The sequence below is a fragment of the Schistocerca serialis genome, chromosome 5 (genome assembly GCF_023864345.2).
Source record: "Schistocerca serialis cubense isolate TAMUIC-IGC-003099 chromosome 5, iqSchSeri2.2, whole genome shotgun sequence".
Classification (NCBI taxonomy): domain Eukaryota; kingdom Metazoa; phylum Arthropoda; class Insecta; order Orthoptera; family Acrididae; genus Schistocerca; species Schistocerca serialis.
The window spans coordinates 438,423,389-438,438,345 of NC_064642.1; positions in this window are offsets into that span (position 1 = coordinate 438,423,389).

Here is a 14,957-nt window from a genome sequence, read left to right on the forward strand (position 1 = left end):
TTGGCCCAGTCGCTCTTTTCTTCATTAAAACGTGGTAATATGGTAATATAATGTTGGGGGGAAAGCAAACGCAACGAAGTAGCTATAACGTAACATAGGGAACTATTAAAACACTAAATTTTGAAGGTCTTACCTGAATTTTATTCAGATAGTGCTACAGTGAATATAGAAGTGTACGATATTTCAGCAATCGAATCATTCAGTTTGTAGTTTCATGATACACTATGGTAACTATTTGCAGAGGAATTATATCATACGTTAATATACCATATGTTAAGGATACTGTGCAGTATGAACAAGAGCGTTATTACACAATTAAAGGAAGCTCTTTCTCTTGAAAATGGACTGATAATTCTTATCAAATCTTTCCTATTATAAAACAGATTATCTTTTCGTTATGCCCATTTGCAGTAAGCCTTTGTCTTTAGCATACACAGCTCTTTAGCACCATTTTCAGTAATCGCACTTCCCGAATTTTCTTTTCTGTCGCATAAAACACAGCTTATTGCTCAACTGAAAATTTATGTATCAACATTGTTTACTGCTGGACACCATCTTGCACATCAGGGAAGCTTCCAAAATCGCCATCAGATTCCAGCACTCTTTCATCCTTATTTTAGGGGTAGTTTTTTCTCGGCTAAATCTCATTTTTGAAAAATTGTACACCATGTTACAAAAGTGTTAAATAACTTACCTAAATTGTACTTCGCATAAACGACCATTTCTCACTGTATAACGTGATACTGACAGAATGCAAAATTACGCTCACTTATTTTCAGCTTAACTGAACTGGCGTAACAGCTGTTAAAATGTTGGCGATCAACTTCCAGTCCAGTGGTGTTAACACAATGTTAATTTGTGCAACTCACATCCTTCTGATCATTCTTTGCAGACTGTGAATGCACACTACTTTGCTTACCCCACTCTAACGACACAACTTTCACAACAAAAAAAGACTTCAGACATTTTCGGAACGGTGGCTCAAAGCTACCCACAAAGTGACGGTAATTAAAAAAATATTAGATACTAATTTGAGGAAATTATGGACAATAGATGTCATAAAATACGACTGACTTACGGATTTTATCTTTCAATGTAAACAATCGGTATGCAATTGTAGCATCTTTAAGTTGAGACACGGCATGAGCACCGCTATTCAATTTGTATGTGAGTTGATTTTGGCGCATGTTAATGATGATCAGTAAATCTGGAATCTGTCGTGTTCTGTTGAAAGAGGTAGCACGTTCTGGTTTTGTTTGTGAATTATGATTGGAAGGGTACGTGTGCGAAATTCTGCTAGTTATAATACAAATATTAATATATAGCATAAATAGGAATCTGTTCATCCTACTGTAGGCAACTACATGCAGTTATTTCTCTTAGAACGTCGAGCCTAGGTGAAGAACAAAAAGTTAGGTCATGGCCCATTGTTATTTACGTACCAAGGGCGGGCGCACTCGGGAGGCTTTTTGTCTCGTAACTGTCTCGTCTGTCTCATATGTAAGAGCTCACACGGAGCGACGCGACAGCGACTCAACTCATAACTTGCTCTGGCCGCCGACAGAAGAAGTCTCCGTCCCGTCTCCCCTCCCACAGGTTGTATGTAAGCGCGGACACGGGCGACAATGTAGTTGCCGTCTCTATTGTCTGCAGTTGGAAACTTTGACGTTTGTAAAAGGGCTGTTGTGAGGGATGAAGACACCGAAAGCGAATTGCTAATAAACGATGTAGAAAAGAAGCCTGCATTGTTCAATAAAACTTTGAGAGATTAGTCTGACGCTAATTTGAAAAGCAAACAATGGGAAGAAGTGTGTGTAAACGTGTGGAGTACTATCTGGGGATAACTCTCTACAGAACACACAAAAAAAGGAGGTAAGTTCTTATTTTACAAAGCTGCTTTTATTGACATATTTTTAACATTGTTATTGTATTATACTTCTTAATGATTTTTTTTGTAACAACAAGTAAGTTTTTCAATGTTGTTGAGTCGTAGTGAAGTCACAGGCGATCGCACTGCCACGGGGCAAATCCTCCAGGGGACGTAAAATAGGTTGCAAAATAGTTGCGTATATTGACATCAGATATAGTTCTAGCCTGGTGTACAATGTTTCTACTCTGCAGTGGACATTCATAAGCCATATCTCTGTGGCGCACAAAGCCGGCCGGAGTGGCCGAGGGTTTCTAGGCGCTACAGTTTGTAACCGCGCGACCGCTACGGTCGCAGGTTGGAATCCTGCCTCGGGCATGGATGTGTGTGATGTCCCTAGGTTAGTTAGGTTTAAGTAGTTCTAAGTTGTAGGGGACTGATGACCACAGCAGCTAAGTTCCATAGTGCTCAGAGCCATTTGAACCATTATTTGTTGCGCACAAAATTATGGAGCACACAACAAGCTTTGATTACTGTAATGCAGAAATCAATGATAACATCAACAGGTCTATGGAAAATACGTTGTTTGTTCGCCTGTATGCCAAATGAGCATTCAACCATGAGTGGTTGTATACCTATGCTTGAAAATTTTCTTTAATGGGATTAGCGTTGTTTTAGCAAATCAGCGCAAAATGTGCCTCGATAGACCAAAAGCTTCATCAGCAACCAAACAAAAAGGTATTGGTTGGCCTTCTGGATAGTAAGGCAAGGTTCGGTCGTTCAGTATATTCAGAAGGTTACGCTGCAGCTTTTTACCCCTATTCGAATTATTAAAACCGGAGGAATCACCTGCTGCACAATTTGCACCTACATCTATGAAGACAAGTTGATATTCAGCATCGACCCATGGCATCAGCATCCCAAAAAAATTTGGAGTCGAAAAATTCTGAGACAGAACTTTGCGGTTGTATTATTCGAATATGTTTTCCGTCTATAGCACCTATGATATTGGAGAAATTGGTATTTTTATAGAATTGTTCAGCAGTGTGCAACAGCTCTTCTTCACATTTTTCTGGCATAACCATAGGTTGTAAAACATTCCATATTTCAGTGCATGTTGCTTTTCCTATTTTGTGGATTGTGCTAGCACCAATGAAGTAGTTGTAGGAAAGATCGTTGAAACTTGATCCACTTGCTAGATACCTGAAAAGAAGTTACAATAATTTACGAAGTTTCGCAAATGATTTAAAGTAACTGAATTATAATAGTTTTCAATTTAATTCATTAAAATAAATTATTGTCTTTGTTTCCTAGAAACGCTGGTACAACGAAGATGGAAAAATCTAAGGCCATGCTTTGCAAGAGAACTGCGTGAGCAAAAATCGGCCAAGTCACGACAACCAGCCAGAAAGAGCCGGAAGTACAAATTTTACCTTCCACTTTAATTTCTTCTACCAACCGTACAAGTACGTGAAACAAGTGGAGATGCTGAAGCAGTAGTAAGCGATGAGGAACCTGAGTAAACAGAGAACATTCAAAGACCATCCGTTGTTCGTTCTCCACATACTTCCTGCAATCCTAAGAGGAAGGAGAAGGAGAGTTATGAAGAAAAATACTCGATATTCTTCGAGAGAAGAAAGAAACTGCTTCATGAATGGATGACCCTGCAACACTTGTACCTATGCTGCAAGCAATACCCACATACCGAATAACTGATGCAGAAACTGAGATTCTTCAGGTAATAAGACGTTTCCAGAACACGTGTCTACCAAATGACACACGTGATAGTAGCAGTGGTGGCGTTCGGTATTCTAGCTTCTCCACCCCTGCGCAAGTGTTTACTGCCATATCTATGTCTCACAATCAACCTACCGCTGTATATAGCTCGTACAACGCCCTTACTTCTCCTCATGATTGCGACAGTGTAAACTCATACCAGACTAATTTTTCTGTGCCTTCAGGTGGATGAGAAACTATGTACGATATCACTACATGCAACAGTGTTTAAACTTCATACCGGCACTCATTTTCTGTCGTTTCAATCAGTTGCTTTGGACATATTTCATACAAAATGTTACGAGTACTGTTACAAACCGGTTTTCTCGAATAATAAATAATATCAAACTGAATAAAAATGTGTAATTTCGTGCAATCTACCTTAAAGTAACACCGAACCTCTCTTCTGTTGAAATCGCCAGTCGCATATCTGTATTTTGGAAAGTGATAGCGGGTCCCAGAATTGTGACTACCTCGTGTAATGACTTTACTCATATGGAAATAACTGAAGAATTTCTCTCGGTATCATCTTAGCTCTTCAAATATTGAAGTGAATTTCCCTTTATTTAGTCTTTCAGACATAAGCGGGTGAATCCAATACTTATTTTCGGTTGTTTTGTCCTTTGTCGAATGATAAGAGCACAAACCACCGCAGTCTCAGAATACGCCATCTCTGTACAGTGGTCTATTGCACTACAAAAACCCTTGAAAAAGGGTCCGATGTCAGGAAACAGCTGCTCATCGTGTGCGAGCTTTCAAAAACAGAAGCAACAGGAAAACAACAAAGATAAAATGAATTGCGCGACAGCAAGTCTCCCGTGTGCGCCCGTCCTAATGTTCCCCTTTCAACGCCCCGGTTGTTTACAATACTGCGGAATTATAGAGCAAACCAACTTATCGCTCAAATTAAGTTTATGACTTCATTCTTATAAATAAATGAACAGTAATAGCAGTACATATGGGAACCATTAGAGGACTCATTACTCTAACAGCCCCCTTTTCTTTTAGAGGCAGGGAATGAACAGCAGCAGAAATGTTATATGTTACCTCACTGAAGCTGCTCGAAAATTTCATCAAGCAACCTGGTATCACAGTGTATGTCAGTCTTCCCGCTTTCGTCATCGTCACATAAAACCTGTAGAGTATTCCCGCAAGATATTTTCTGTTAACAGTACTGCAGATAAAATTTGTTGTAAAGGGTTCATTAGGGGTTCATTACTATTCGCTAGCGCACTTGAGCAGATGGATTGCTCACGCGCTGCCTGCGATATGGAATATCAATGCTACAATAGAAGCGCAGGTCAGAGCAGTGTTGGCAGTAAGTCGAGTTTAGTAGCTCGCAGAGAGCAGTCGTCTTTTGTTGCTCGCACAGAGCACTTGAGTTATGGAGTTCGGACAGGGCAGTGCAGCGGTTGATTTGTGTTGGGACAGTCGTGCAGAACGATGGCGGTGAGAAAATAATAGTTCTTTGTTGCCGCGTGCGTACGTTAATTGCCACAACTGATTTAACAAGAATTGTTATGTTAAAGTCCCATGTAATTCCTTGCAGAAATGTATCAATAATAACGTTTGTTCTGAAGAAAACTCTTGCCAGTCGTTTATCTGAGTTCAAAGATTTTTACAAATTTGTCCTGTGCATGATCATGTTGATTAAGCAAAAGAAAATCAATTGTTTTCCTACAAATGAAAATCTAGTGGCCAGCATTGCACTGGGCTGTGCCAAAAATTTCTTATAAGAGCAGATATATAGATAGCTTTATCTGGCGACATCATTGTGAGGTAAGAATTTTTCAGTTTATTCGGGATGATTTCACAAGCCCATGACGCAGCACTGCTGACGTCAAAACTTATTAATCTCGATATGCAGTCAGTCTTTAAGGGAAGGTCACATTAAAACTTTAAATTTGGTTATAGGAAAGAAATTTTTCTATTGGGAACATAAACGAGATTTTTCCGTTGGGAGGTTCCACTAAATGATAATATCATAGCTATTTTTCTGTTGGGAGATTACACTTGACAACATACGGCAAGGATTCTATTTTGAGAATTTTCTGGGAAGTAGTCAGCTATATGTCTGCTCTTATTTATCTAGTGTTAAATGTACTTTGCATTTGATGCAACGCATATACTAATTTGTCACTCCTTTTTCACAGGTCATCGGCAATCATTGCTATTTTCTCTCATTATACTTATTCCTCTTTGTATCCGTTTTGTCTAGGTTTTTATTTTGTGTCCATCTTTAGTTTATTAAAAAGGCCGCGAAAAACTGCTGACAGTACATCGCGAAGCGTAATGAATGAAAACACCGACCTCAACAGTTTGAGTGACTATATTAGAGATTCTCAGTGTCATAATTCTGATCTCGCAATCTTAGACAATCAGTGTGTGCCAACCACAAGTAATAATTCAAACTTAAATTATGAGCAAACAAATTTAATTATGTCCAATGTAAATTTAACAACTGTTGACGCGGTGCGCTACACCACAACGAACGCTGGTCAGTTTGACACATCAGATGTGGAAAATTTACACAGGGAGCAGATAAACGTTAATAATAAGGACGGACAGTTAAATATATCACATTTATTTAATTCCGATGTAATGACCAACAGTGCACAACCAATCAGCAAACCATTTTATGAATCAGTCAATGACCCAATGGTTACATAACACTTATCAAATGCAGGCACACTATCACACTGCACAGGAAACAGAGCCGCTAAGTTTGACGTTGCTCAAATTATGGCAATATTGTCACAACTTAATGAATCGAACAAACAACTTAATGAAAATTTCAAACAGTCGAAAGAAAAACACGACAGGTCGATCAAATAAACTAATGAAGACTTGAAACAGATTAATGAACAGATTACAGCCATTGCCGTGCAATATAATGAAACTAAAGACCAATTATGTGAGGATGTTAAGGCTTATACCTGGAACAGCAGTGAGGAAATTAGATCCGTTGAACAAGAGATATGCAATACACACGAATCCATAACAAAATTACTTACAGATGAAATCAGCGCAGTCGCAAAAACAATGTTCAGAAAACACAACGCGGTTACACGATAAGCTTAAAGCAGTAGCAGCAGAAATTTCACACACCTTGGATGCGAAAGTTGACGAAAAATTTCATCAACAGAACACCCCAGTTGACGAACGTTTTAATCACAACCTACAAGACAACGAAACGCGTTACCGCAAATTCATACAGGAACAGAATATAGTAAAGAAACAAGTCATGGAAACAATTACTACGCAGAGACAGGAAGATAATCGTAAATTGTTCGCGAAAGTAAAAATATGTAGACATACACATTTCTACAATATCAGATGAAATTAACGCAGTCAAACAATCGAACACAGAACTACAGAATGAACTTACAGATCCGAAAACAAAAACACACTAGTATTCAGACCTTGGAAAATAAATATATAGAAGACTTTCAGACAGTTAGCAACAGACTTGAACAACTGGTATTAGTTCAGAATCCCGATACCATTAGAGCAGATGTAAAGAAATTAAACAAAACCACACGTAAAATGCAAAAACAAATTGATGCTTGTGACACCAAAAATTACGTTAATCTAAAAGCACTGACAGAAAAATTAGGTGAATTGGCCAGTCGAATTTTTACCGAAAACAATAATGAGACTAAATCAGGCGATGCGTCACTAGTTTCCTTCAATCAGACACCCGAATTCCAAAATACACAGCAAACATTCGGTGAGCTAGGCAAATCAAATAATATAGTACCGGTACGTTAAAAAATTTCATCGTTACAGCATGAAGTGGCAGAAATAAGAAATGTTTCACCCTCTAACACGTCACAGCATACACCACATTCAGAACATATGTCACACTCCCACAGTCAATACAACTTAGGCAAATTACAGAGACCACTTTACTTAGATTCAAGAACAGACACAGACAAACAGATTCTTATACAACCTTGATCTTGGTCAGACTTTTAGAGACGATAATTTTGATTAGAAGCACTTTCTGCCCGAGAGGAAATTTAAGGTATTTGAGAATGACAGAACACAGATCACCCTTAGGACTGGATAGAACAACTTACTTTTGCATTTCCACCAACTTGGTCTGTAACACACAAATTATAATTAATTTGCAGTTTTTTGGAAGGCAAACCGGCAACTCCACATGAGACCGATCGCGAGGTAATGTTACTCGGTAGAAGAATTTCAAAATACTTTTCTGTCAGCGTATTGGTCGAAGACGACACAGAGCGTAATTAAAGATCAGTTAATTAGCCTACCAAATTATGAAAACTCAAATTCGTCCACTACCGTGCAGTTTTTGAACATATGGTACAGCAAAACCAATAATTATGCGAACCATACAGTGAGTCAACATTAATCCAACTATGTATTTCAAAATTAACACGATCGTTAAGAGTTTCGCTCTTAACTGGACAACAGAAAGAAAACATATCGGCTTTAAGAGATTTATTACAGCTTTTGGATGTCCAGCAGTCAGATTATTATTCCATTAATAAAAATTTTTCACAACATAACCAAGGTCAACAGATATGCGGCAACTACGACCAGCCCCGCTATTTTAATAGTAAAGGAGATAGACACACCAAAAATGACAACTACCACAACTTTAATAACAAAACAAAATTTTAATTATCAGCAACCACAGACACATTTTGGCAGCGATCGAGGCTTTTCCCCACAACATCAACAAAACCAGCCAGTTGGCATACCTTACTGACAGTGTGGTTTACAATGTCAGGCACGCTTTAATGTTTCGCCGCCTGCTCGTACAGCATCGGCTCTGCCAAGTAATAACGCTCGGCAACAAGGAAGCCAGTAGGTACAGAAAAAACATTATTTGAATTCCCATCGCAACGGGCCGTATAGTAGCGACGATCATGACAGACGTAAAAGCAATGGGCACAGTTTACAGCGCATGTTTAATAACAGTAGGTTTCATCAGCAACAGAATCATCCACCACCACAGTTTATTATGAATCAACAATACAGTCGGTATCATCCTCTGCCAAATACGTCAGGACGAAGTAACAGAACAATACAAATAGTCGAAGTGCCACAGCATCCTCCTGCAAATAAGAGTACGTTAAAAGAAACTTGACTAGATACAGTACAGGTTACACCTTCCAGCAACATAGACAATACTTTCGGCACACAGGAGTTCGTTCACGAAGATGTTATTACTTTTGACGATATCCGAGACACGCTTTTACATGAAAAACCAGTTACACAAAAAAAGTTTGCCCACCCTGTTATTGAAGTAAAACTTGGATCATTCACATTTTCAGCAGTAATCGATTCTGGATCACCTATGTCAGTAATACATGAAGAGACTTTCAACAAATGTAACAAAGAGAATACTAATGCTACATTACCACTAGGCAAGACTAAAGTAAGAGGAGCAGTACCTGGTAAAGGAGTAGATGTAAAATTATGGACATCCTTACCATTTTTTATTGCAGGTCATATGTTTCACACAATTTTTTCGATTGTTCCTTTACTAACAATAGACGTTATTTCAGGTTCGAATTTTTTGGTGCAACATGACGCGTTTATTGACTTTCAAAGTTCCTATTTGATGTTAAAGGATGAAAAGGTACAACTGGCACTGGAATTTCAGCGCGCATTATCAGCAGAAGAACAGGCAATTAATCGAACAGAGGTCGTTTTTATATCCCGTATGTTCACAGATACGAATGTACACAATTACAATAGGCCTACACCAGATAAAGCCGATTGCGATGTTATGCAAATGAGATCTGATAAAGAAAAAAGAGCGACGCGTATACAGATGATGAACGTACAGAGCTACGCAAAATTCTTTTACAGCAAGCTCCAGTTTTTGACAACATTCCTGGTGCTATATCCAGTTTTATGAATGAATTTCAAGTTAAACAACACGACACGTTTAAAGCAAAACATTATCCTATTCCTTATATCCACAGAGAACAGGTTAAGAAAGAATTACAAGCTATTCTAGACCAAGGGATTATTCAACCGGCAGTTAGTCCGTATATAAACCCGCACCATATTGTTACGAAAAAGGATGGCTCATTTCGCCTCGTACTTGACTGCTGTCATGTCAACGACGTTATTATTGAAACTGATCGCCCACAGGCACCAGAAGAACTTCTACAGAAATTTCATGGCACTACTATTTATTCCACCTTAGATTTAAAATAACGGATTTGGCAGATTCAGCTTCATCCGAACTGCAGAAAGTACACAGCTTTTCTCTGTTTTGGTGATTGTTATCAGTTTTGCAAATTACCGTTTGGTCTAACAATTTATTCAGCAGCATTTATTCGTGGTCTGAGTTCAATACTTCCGACAGAACTTAAAGACAGGATCACACGCACGTACACGACATCTTTATCGCAAAAGCTAACTGGTTTCAACATAATTTGAATCTTGAACAGCTGTTACAAAGTTTTCGTGCACAAGGACTCACAGTTAATCTTTGCAAGTCGCACTTTGGCGCAACCCGCATAAAATTTCTAGGACATGTATTATCAGCAGAAGGCATTGCGTCTGACGCGGAAAAACTTCAAGCGTTACGGGACATTACTGTTCCAACGGCCAAGAAACAAGTACGCAGCTTTCTAGGATTGATTAACTGTTTTCGTAAATTTTTTCATTACTCTGCTTTACACACCCTTCGATTATGCTAGTTAACTGGCAAAAACACTATTTTGTCCTGGGATAGCCAAGCATAATCTGACTTTGTTAATCTGAAACATGCCTTGTTGAAAGCACCACTTTTGTCACACCCAGATCCCACCAGAAATGTTTCTATGTCCACTGACAGTTCTAACACCGCTCTACGAGTACATATTTTTCAGGAAATTGAAGCAGAGGGTAATACAATAATTAAAAACATCGCCTTTGCAAGTCGCATTCTGTCACCCTCTGAACGCAATTATTCTGTTACAGAGCGTGAAACATTATGTGTTGTATGGGCATTTACCAGATTTAGTCATTTTCTTATGGGAGACATACTACCTTTTACACAGCTCATAGTGCTATGCAGTATTTACTTTCCGCTAAATTTACACATGACAGGTTAAGCAGATAAAAACTTTATTTACGGGAGTTTAATTTTCAATTGTTCACATTCCGGGTACACAAAATATTGTAGCAGACGCACTATCCCATTCTCTCAGCAACAATCAGCAAGACGTTGCAACCGAATTCTGCCAAACTAATTTGAGCCTCATGTATATTCAACGAGTTGGATTTGAAAATTTTATTTCGTCGTCATTACCCGACTCTCCATTCCTGAAGAACTGGTTAGCAAATTAATTTGTTATCTTCGTTTAAGCTACGCACATTATCGAGCCAGAAAATGTTTTCTTATCCTACGACAGAACTGCTATTTTGCCAACATGCAGGAACGTATTCGACGAGTTTTAGAGTCATATAAAATCTGCCAGAAAGTTAAATCATACACAACTTCACATATTCCACCGTTATATCCTATTGTACCCATTAAATTAAGACATATGGTCGCTGTAGACATTTTTGGACTGATACCCAGTTCTAATAGAAGTTTTTGTTACATCTTTGTCGCTGTTGAACTCACTTCGAAATTTGTTACCTTCACTCTGCTACGCAAAGCTACTGCTCAATCTATTTCAAATAAATTTGTAAAACATTTTCTACCCCATATAGGACATGTATTTAAAGTAATTTCCGACAATGGACCACAATGTCGATCTGCGACTAGGACAGGTATGTTGCAAGCTAGAAACATTTCTCCGATCTATATATCCAACTATCACGCTTCTTCGAATCCTTCTGAACGACTGATGAAAGAAATTGGTAAACTATGTAGAATACACTACCATAAAAGACATATTGATTGGGACACACCCATATTCTCATTCCAGGATGTAGTTAACTCTATACCAAATGAATCTACTATGTTATCTCCTACTGTTATGTTGAGAAACGATTAACCACCCAACAAAATTAAAGACTTGATATGTTTCCCTACATCTCGTTGACTACGCCACCATGGAATAATTGACATTGCGCTCAACATTATTAAGCGTGCCCCACAGTGCCGCAGAAGACAGCAAAAACAGGTTTGTAAAAGCCGTGAATTTCACAGAGGACAGAGGATACGCACACTCTATTTATCCAACAGAGGAAAGAGTAGATGCAGTAAGTTTGAGCTTCTATACGCTGGTCCATACAGAATTCACAGCATTCCTCATCCCAATGTAGTATATATTGTAACTTTAAGAACCAGAAAATCCTAGGGCAACCACCACATTTCAAATATTAAACCCTTTATAGAATGAACATACTTTATGATTTATGCTATTTTCTAGAGATACATTTAAATACGCACTTAGTATTGATGATCGTATTTTTCTTGGCAAGTGCCCGGCAAGGTAAGGTTAGCAGGTCGCTTTCCTAGTCGTAATATATCAGACCATGCACATTTTATAAACGACATAATTTTCTTGGGAAAGTCCCAATAAGTTGAACTTAGCAAATCAATCCACGTACTATAATCACAGACCTGAGACATTTTCCACTTTATAATGTATATATGATAGCTTTCCTATAGAAAGTAGAAAATTCTCTGTACGCATTATGTAGTCTTTAAGCTATAACAAACACCAGTTGACCTTGACATTTTGCCTTATTATATCCCACTATATTAACTGTTCTACATTTTTATGGTACTACATTATGATATTGTGTATACACTTCTGCGGTTGAAAATGTTCTTGTTAATGGGTTTGACCTAATACATTTTCTGTCGTGATTTGCTTCGTTATATCAAGAGAAACATGAGTTCCTTCAATGAGTATATGGCATAAATGCAAGATAATAATCCATATTTGTCATTTTCAGGAAGCAATACCCTGTAAAAGAAATAAATTAAACAACCACAGTATTTACTGTAAAATGACGTGGATATTTTACCATCAGAATGAAAGAAAGAAGATGCAATACTTTGTCATGAAAAGTAAATGGATCGGAATTAACAAGCACTAAAAATAATATTCTATACACATCGTATATAGCCGTCTTGAGTAATTATTTTTCTTTCAGAATATGACGCAATTGCAGCAGGCTGTTTAACAAAACTACACACGTTAGTTTCAGTGATTAAATATGCTAGAAGTAAGAAACTCTATAATGTATGAAATAATGAATAATGATGAATAGTTGTATGAAGAAAATGTTAATATGAATAATGAAGTGTCTATTTTTTTTCAAATGATAATAAATGATGATGAATAGTTATATGAAGAATATGGTAGTATGAATAATGAACTTTTTCTTTGCAGATGAAGCTAATCATGAATTTTATATATTTACTATTAATTAAGAGATCCTATGTAGTTATTTAAGTATATGTTGCAGTTCTTTTTGACATTATGTCATATGTAATGTAGTATAATGACTGAATGTTTTGGGAAAGACAGCTAGAGGGCATACATATTAAGTACACGTTTCTTTACCTGTTAATTCGAAGTTTACTACTTTTCAGCCTAAGATGAATACATTTCTTCTTTCAGCTCAAGAATACACTTGGTATTTTTTCCAAGAGAAGCTTTTCATGATATTAAGATCATTTCTGAAATATGTCCTTATGTTATATGCTACAGGCACTTAGTTATTAAACATGTTCCAGTGTTTGCATTTTACCCAGTTCCTTCTATGATTCATGAATGTGAACAAATATATGCTCTACTTGTCTGCTAACCTTGCTGCAGCTGACTCATGACCAGTTACAAGAACTTTCATTAATTTATTTCCAGCAGTACATAAAAGGCAAATATTTTCATGCTCCAGCAATTAAATATTAATCCCTACGCAATGCGTTGCTAGTGCACAAAAAAATATTTTTAGACCCAACTATTACCCGTACATAAATAAATAATGTTACCAGTCTAAAAAATATTGCTACTCCAAATATAATGCATCATTCCATGCTGTCTGCTGTATTGATTCCATTACCTGTAGCTATTATAAGGCTAAGCACCTAGAGTACTTGGTCAAATGTGTTATATTTTAGATATATCTTATATCACTTGGATAATATCATATACACTCACTAGCAGCTTATTGCTATGTGCAATAACTCCTGTTTTTGAAGAATGACTTCTACATTATTACTTAATACGTAATAAAACAACAGTCCAATTAGTGCCAACACTTATTTAATTAAGATTATATACCAATAGGTACTTCTGAATTATGCTTTGTAGTGCTCAATGAATGCATTGTAATACATAACGAAACAACAGGTCACTGAGTGCCAACCCTTATTTAATTAAGATGATATACCAATAGGTACTTTTGAATGATGCTTTGTAATACTCAATGAATACCTTGTAATACGTAATAAAACAACAGGTCACTAAGTGGCAACACTTATTTAATTAAGATGATATACAAATATGTACTTATGAATGACGCTTTGTCATGCTTAATGAATGTTTGTAATGCATAGTGAAACAACAGGCCACTGTTATTCAACCAAGATGATGTACTAATATGTACTTCTGAATGATGATTAGTATAAGACTCAATGTGTCCTTCACCTTATGATCTAATTACCACCAATTACTGAGACGTCCCTTTTATCCTGACCATCCTCATGGTCATGAAGCACTCTATTTGGTTTTTGCACTAATTCTACATTGACGTAATAGTGTGTATTTTACAAGAATGTGGTGTTGACCTATCAAGCTGTCCACCACCTTCAACGATGGAGATCTTATTATGGACCTACTGTCTGGTGTACCCAATGTACTACCAAAATGATAACATACAATATGAATACATTACTTCAGTGTCTTGGTTACACTGATAAATACTTCAGGGAAGAGAACTTCAGATTGTCTCACTTGGTGTTGTCCTTCTGTAGAAAGATATGGACTATTAGTGCAGCTATGTGCAACCCACCGTCCTAGAACATTGATGCAATCCTGCCCATTCCTTTCTTAGTTCTTGTAAAAATGCTAAAGACTTTTATAGTGCGTGTGCACTTTCATTCATTCCTCAATGTGTTCAGTTCTTGTAAAAATGCTAAAGACTTGTACAGTGTGCGTCTTTAGCATGTTTACAAGAACTGAACACATTAAGAAGTGAAATGAAGTGCATAGGCACTGTGCTGGTACTGCGAACGGCTGAAAGCAAGGGGAAACTACAGCCGTAATTTTCCCCGAGGGCATCCAGCTTTGCTGTATGATTACATGATGATGGCGTCCTCTTGGGTAAAATATTCCGGAGGTAAAATAGTCCCCCATTCGGATCTCCGGGCGGG